The sequence below is a fragment of the Salvia splendens genome, unplaced genomic scaffold, assembly GCF_004379255.2.
Source record: "Salvia splendens isolate huo1 unplaced genomic scaffold, SspV2 ctg55, whole genome shotgun sequence".
Lineage (NCBI taxonomy): Eukaryota > Viridiplantae > Streptophyta > Magnoliopsida > Lamiales > Lamiaceae > Salvia > Salvia splendens.
In genome coordinates, this window is record NW_024599207.1 from 16,213 (window position 1) to 23,172 (window position 6,960).

General features: G+C 43.7%; 1 pseudogene; it reads right to left on the reverse strand.

The window, feature by feature from the left end:
* Nucleotides 1–217: 217 nt before the first annotated feature.
* LOC121790566 lies at nt 218–6,709 on the reverse strand (annotated as a pseudogene).
* Nucleotides 6,710–6,960: the final 251 nt, after the last annotated feature.

Sequence of the window (6,960 nt, forward strand, 5' to 3'; positions counted from 1 at the left end):
TCGGGAAAAATACCAATGACGATGTAGATAATGCAGTCCTCTCCATTTCAAGGTTCCATGCAATGATGCAAACTACAGTTTTTTTATAGTTGAGATTTTATTTTTTCTTGATTTTGTGTACATTGAAATGAGGAATTGAGAATTTAGTGTAACCATGTAAGTAATGTTTTAGTTGATTTTTACTTATTTATGAGAAGAAGAAGAAGACAATTAGACGTAAGGGAAACACGCAGTTACAAACTACTACTATTGAATTATGTTATATAGTGTGAAGCATTACATTATTGATGCTACAAACCAAGCTATATAAAAACTTCGAAATCATATTGATACATTATATTTTAGAGACAGCAAGCTTGATAAGATCCTTTCTGAGTATCTTGCCCGATGGATTCTTCGGGACAGAAGCCACGAACGCCACTCTTCGAATTCTCTTATACGGAGCCACCTAGTGTAGATTAAAACTCAATACAGAGAGATCTAAAACATTTTGACATAATGACTTGTGTATGCAGTTTGAATTACCTGCTGAGAAATGAAATCCATCACTTCGCTCTCTGTCACCGTGCTTCCCTTTTTCCTCACCACGTATGCCATTGGAATCTGTCCGGCATCCTTATCTGGGAACCTATCGCGGATCAACCATCGAAACAATCTTGTTCAGACAAAATCACTAACGATGTACATAAAAACGTCGAAATCAATAACACTTACGGTATCACAGCAGCATCATCTATTTTCGGATGAGTGAGCAACAAAGCCTCCAATTCTGCAGGCGGAACCTGAAAGAAATAACGCAACTATAAGTTAGTTTTCGACTTTCTTGATCTGAGCGTTTGAAGCGATTATATTTGTTTCGATTGAATACCTGATAGCCCTTGTATTTGATGAGCTCCTTTAATCGGTCTACAACAAAAATGAAGCCATCTTCATCAATGTAGCAAAGATCTCCAGTTCTCAACCACCCTTGTGAGTCTAGAGTTGAAGCTGTCGCCTCTTCGTTGCTGAAGTAACCTGTCGCAAAAGCACAACCAACCAGCATTATAATCGAAATCGATTGATCATTTTTTACAAATACACTTGATCTCCAGTTCTTAACGGTCGGTTACGGTTCCGAACCGGAACCGTGACAATTTACCCGATCTGAAACCGTTGATTTTAGAGCCGTGGTCCGGTTCAGGTTCGAAAAATTCCGAACCGAAACCATGCCGGAACCGCGAAAAACCGTGCAACGAGCCCGAACAATAAAAAAAACCGCCAAAAATGGGTGGTTCGGAACTGTGAAAAACTGTAGAAAAATCGCTGAAAAACCACCGGCGGTTTTGGAACCGGTACCGCGAAACACCCTCACGGTACAGTTCCGATTCGACAATTTCCAAAATTGAAACCGACAGTTCTGTACCGTAACCACCGATTCTGAAACCGTGGGCACCTCTAGATTTTTTATTTTATTTATTTATTTATTTATTTATTTTTAAATTAACTCCTATATAAGAGAGGAAATTACAAATAAACTCCTCGAACTCGGCACCTCATGCAATAATGTATAAGCTTCTTGCCGCTAGGACAAAGGCTCTGGACCGTGAGCACCTTTAGATTTAAGCCTAGGCAATTGCATGCCTCTGCTAAATAACAATAAATTCAAACTGAAACCGTTTTTAAAGATAAAACCAAAATGGTCAAGGAAAAGAAAGGCAATTGCATGCCTCTGCTAAATAACAATAAATTCAAACTGAAACCGTTTTTAAAGATAAAACCAAAATGATCAAGGAAAAGAAATAATGAACCACCTACTAAACCACATATAGGATAGTACAGATAATGAAGACAAGACGATAATATTCACCAAACCTCTATTATTCATTCACACTACGTTTAAAAGTATTTTAGCACGTGTTTTCATTTCAATGTTGAAACTGATGTCGGAAAATAAGATGGACAAAAAGAAACAAAGATGGTTGTTGCAAAACATGATTCTATCAAAATAGTCCTTTTCTATTTATTGAAAGTTTTCCCCAACTTATTATTTCCATACATCAATTTATTTATAAATTATATCACTTTGATAATCTATTAAACACGGATAATAATGTGGGACAGTGCTCAATTTATTTATAAATTATATCACTTTGATCCTCTATTGAACACGGATAATAATGTGGGTCTCACTGTCTGGTAGTAGTAATACTCTTTTAACTACTCTTTTCTTTATTTCTCTTACTTTACCAATTACTTTTTAATTCTCATACCGTCCCAAATATCACTATTTTTATGGGACATAGAGAGTAATTTTTTACTCTTTTATTTTATTCACCTCTAAGGCTACCCGCAACGCGTCTCGCGGGTGGCTCTTATCTCGTCCCGCCAAGACGAGACGGCGGCGAGACGCGTTGCAGCGCCCCGTCTCGTCCCGGTCTCGCCGAGACGCCCTTCCCACCTAGACACCTCGCGGGCTGTCTCGCCACGCGCTTGCGCGACGTGGCGCGCTCCGGCGCAATGTGTGACGCCCACTCGCCGGCCGGCGAGTGGGCTTTGTCACGCTGACGCAATAAATTATTTTTTTTAAAAAAATTCAAATTTAATTAAAAAAAATAAAAATAATTAAATAATAAAAAACGGTAATATTACCGTTTTTCGACCGTTTTCCTTTTTATTTTTATTTTTATTTTTTTACTCTATAAATACTCCTATTTCATCCCCATTTCACAAACATATACACATCAAATCCTCCAAATCATCTCTATTTCCTCTCCAATTTTCATCTAACCTCTCATCACAAAATGTCCGGCGACAGAAACTCTGGCGGTGGCGGCTCCGGCGGGTTTGACATCAACGCATTTTGCGACTGGGGGGCATGTACAACGTGTTGGGTGGTTCCGGTTCCGGTTAGTTTACGCCGGGCACCCAGGGCTCGTCGACGCCGGGGGTACCAACCACCCCATTTTTGATGTGGATGCATACGCTCGTCCCTCAGCACCGAGGTATTCGTAGGGATTATCCCAAATTCGGGAGGATTATCCGGATGAACCCCATCCGGAAGGAGGACGAGGCGGTGGAAGCTCCAGGGCATTCAACGCCTTGGAGGAAGAGGCGGAGGCGGCCGAGGAGGATGAAAATGTAGGCTGGCATCCGTACAACCGCAAGGACACGATGGCGGTGTACAACGCCTGGATCAGCGTCTCGTACGATCCCGGAAGTGCTTCTGGGAAAAGGTCACTGAGGCCTACCAATGAGATCAAGCCAAGATGGTCCCGCCGCCGCACATTGAAGATGCTCCGCGCTCACTTTGACCGAGTTGACAAGGAGGTCAAAAAATTCTGCGGCATCTACAAGAACGAAACAGCTCATTACCAAAGCGGAGCCACGAGAGCCGACATTCCGAGATCGGCTTTGCGAGTCTACTTCGACGACACCGGCAAAGAATTCAGACATGTCGATGTCTGGGAGGCCGTCAAAGACGAGAAAAGGTGGGCCGGCGGTGTGCGGTCCAGCTCGGGCTCGACCTCGAAGCTCACGAAGCACACGGCGGGTGGCCAATACTCGTCTAGCGGGGGCGGTTCGGGCAGTGCCGCAAAAGGCTGCCTCGCAAGAGGTTGAGGGCACGACAGACGATGCCGGAAGGTCCTCCCGTGTGCACCGTCGGCCGCAAGGGACCAAAGCGGCGAAGGCGGCTAGAGGGAGGAAGGGCCGAGGCGAATCAAGCCAGGCGGGCTCGGGCTCGTTCTCGGGCTCCGGCTCGAACACCCTATTGTCCATGTACTTGACCGCCACGATGGCGGACACTTCCCGCATGACGCCTCCACAATATCAAGCCCAACTTGCCGGAATTGAGTATATGGCAAGACAAATTGGTATTCTGCCTCCAGGTAGCTTGAGTGCACCGCCACTGCCTTCGGGAGATGATTCGCCGGCGGAGTGATTTTTTTAATTTCTATAAAATTGTATTTTAAATGATATTTTTTTTATTTATTTTGCCACGAATTTAATTATGTATTTTTTTAGAATTTTAAGTTGTATTTTTATTTTATTTAATGAAGTGTGTTTTTTATTAATTGAATTTGTTGAAAAAAAAATAAAAAATGAAATTGAATGAATAGTAAGTTAAGAGATGGTTAAGAGACGGATAAGAGATGGAGGGTTGCAGGTTCTGTCTCTTAGTTAAGAGATGGAGTGAAAAGTACAGTGGGCCCATGAATAGTTAAGGGATGAGACGGTTAAGAGACGGATAAGAGACAGCGTTGCGGATGGCATAATGCTTTAAAACACCTAATAATTTTTTTTCTCCCTTACTTTATTTTTCCTATTTAAAAAGACACAACAATCTTTTCTCTCTCTTATTTTATTTATTTTTCCAACTTTAAAACATCCAACAACTTATTTTCTATCTCCTTAAACTGTTTAAAATAAGAGTACATAAAATCTCGTGTCATCCGTATAAGGGGTGATCTTCCTTGGGACGAATGAGTATATCATAAATTAACAAAAAGAATATTTTTAATCCCAAACTATTGTACAAATTATGTCTTGCATCCATGCTCCAATAGCAGAATAGTTTTATAAGATAATAGTCTCATCTTTCTATTGTCAAAATTGGTCTTACTAAAAATTAGTAAAAGTTACCCTCAATTTATTATTGACATTTTATCTTTCTCTTTCCTACTTTATCGGTATTTTTCCTATATAGCTTATTCATTTTAACCATTTTCCTTACTCCCTCCCATAAAAACATGGATAATTTTACTTATGAAAAGTTTATCCAATTTATTATCCATATATATATAAAGTTATTTACAACTTATATCACCATTAAAATACTAATAATAATGTGAGTCTCATCATCCACTTACACTACTCTAATTATCTGTTCTCTCATTCCTCTTACTTTATCAAATTTGTCTTAATTCTCATTTCTCATATTTTATCAAACATGTACGGTCCAATTGAAGTAATTTGATTAACCGCGGAGTATACAGTTTATAACAAACAACTACTCCCTCTGTCCCTCAAGATTATGTACGTTTTCCTTTTTAGTCATTCCCACAAGAATATGCACGTTCTGATTTTAGAAAGTCTTTTCTCTCTATTTATTTTTTATCTCTACCTCTCTATTTTACTAATTTTATACTCCCTCCGTCCCGCACTACTCGCACGTTTCATTTTCGGCACGGAGATTAAGGAATGAGTGTATAGCAAAGTCAAATATTACTAAATATGGAAATAGTGCAAATAACTTGGGACGCCCAGAAAGGAAATAAGTGCAAGTAGTCCGGGACGGAGGGAGTATTAAAATTCGTGCCGACCAAAAAGTGCCTATTCTTTAAGGACCGAGGGAATATTATAGTACCAAACAGCTATAGAGTAAAAATAATGTGATTAGAGAGAAACGAAAGTCCACCGCCCATACCAAATAAGTACTAGTTAATGTGCCACGGACTATAGTATTATTAGTGGGTGTCGTTTTTGTCATTAATATTTAATTAATAGACCATACCTTTCATAATGCAGGGACCCCTGAGCCAAAGCTCGCCGGTGCAATTCACCGGCAAAGCCTTCCCACTCTCCGGCTCCACAATCCTCGCCTCCATGCTCGGCGACAGCATCCCCGCCGTTCCGTACCTCCTGCTCTCCTCCTCCGAGTCTGTCGACGCCCCGATCCCCGTCGATTCCGTCAGTCCGTACCCCTGCAGCACCGCCACGCCAGGGTACTTCTCCGCGAAACCCTCGATCACCTCCTTGCTCAGCGGCGCGCCGCCGGAGAGCACCGCGCGGAGGCTGCTCAGATCGTACTTCCGCCTCACGCCGTCGGCGTGGTTCACCAGCGCCACGAGGATCGGCGGCACCAGCGGCAGATACGTCGCCGAGTATTTCTGGATCGCGATCAGCATCTCATCCATCTCGAATTTGGAGAGGATCACCACCGTAGATCCGGACGCGATTAGGCCGGTGGCGAACGCTGCCAATCCGTAGATGTGGAACATCGGCACCGTGCAGATGAAGATCTCCTTCCCCTCCTCCAATTTGAACCGATTCACCACCGTCTGCACCATCGCGATTAGGTTTCTGTGCGAGGAAGCCACGCCTTTGCTCGCGCCGGTCGTTCCAGAGGAGTAGAGCAGCGTCGCCGTGTCGTCCAGGTCGACTCGCTCCCTGACTCGGATCTGACTCGGTTCTCTCTTAATCATCTCCTCAATCGTTGAAACAATTTTGAAATTGGCGCCGGGAATCGGATTTCCGTCGCCTAGCAGGACGATTGGGAGATTCCTGCAGTCGGCGAGTTTGGGGAGGAGCGGAGGGACGGTGAAGGCGAGCGAAGGTTTGGAATCGGAGATCTGTTTGGAGATCTCGCGGGCGGTGTTGAGGGGATTGGTGGTGGTGACGACGGCGCCGAGGGACATGACGGCGAGGCAGACGATGGGGAAGTAGATGGAGTTGGGGGAGAGGAGGAGGACGACGTGGCCCTTGCGGACGCCGAAGTCGGAGGAGAGGGAGGAGGCGACGGCGTCGACGGCGCGCCATAGAGCGGAGAAGGAGAGGCGGCGGCCGGTGGCGGCGTCGATGAAGGCGACGTGGCCGTGGTGGGAGCGGGAGGAGATGAAGGTGGTGACGTCGAGGAGGGGTTGGCGGGTAAGGGGATGGGCTTGCGCTTGCTGTAGAAGGTGGAGTTGGAAGTGCATAATCCGCTGCGGGGGGTGTTTGGTGAATCCGCCATTGTTGAATTAAAGTTGAAGATTCAAAGCAAGTGTGAGTGGAAGTGGTAAAGTGGGATGTGTTGATATGATTTGATGCCACAAATAATTTATAGTAGTGAGTCAGATTGCCTATTTTATGTTATTTTAATTTTTTATATGGGCACAAATAAGTTGGTCGTCTTTGACGCGGGAAACGTTGGGCTCGTGCGCAAAAACATGTTATAAAAATGATTTTTTTAGGTATTAAAAAGGCCACTTGAATTTAATGCCC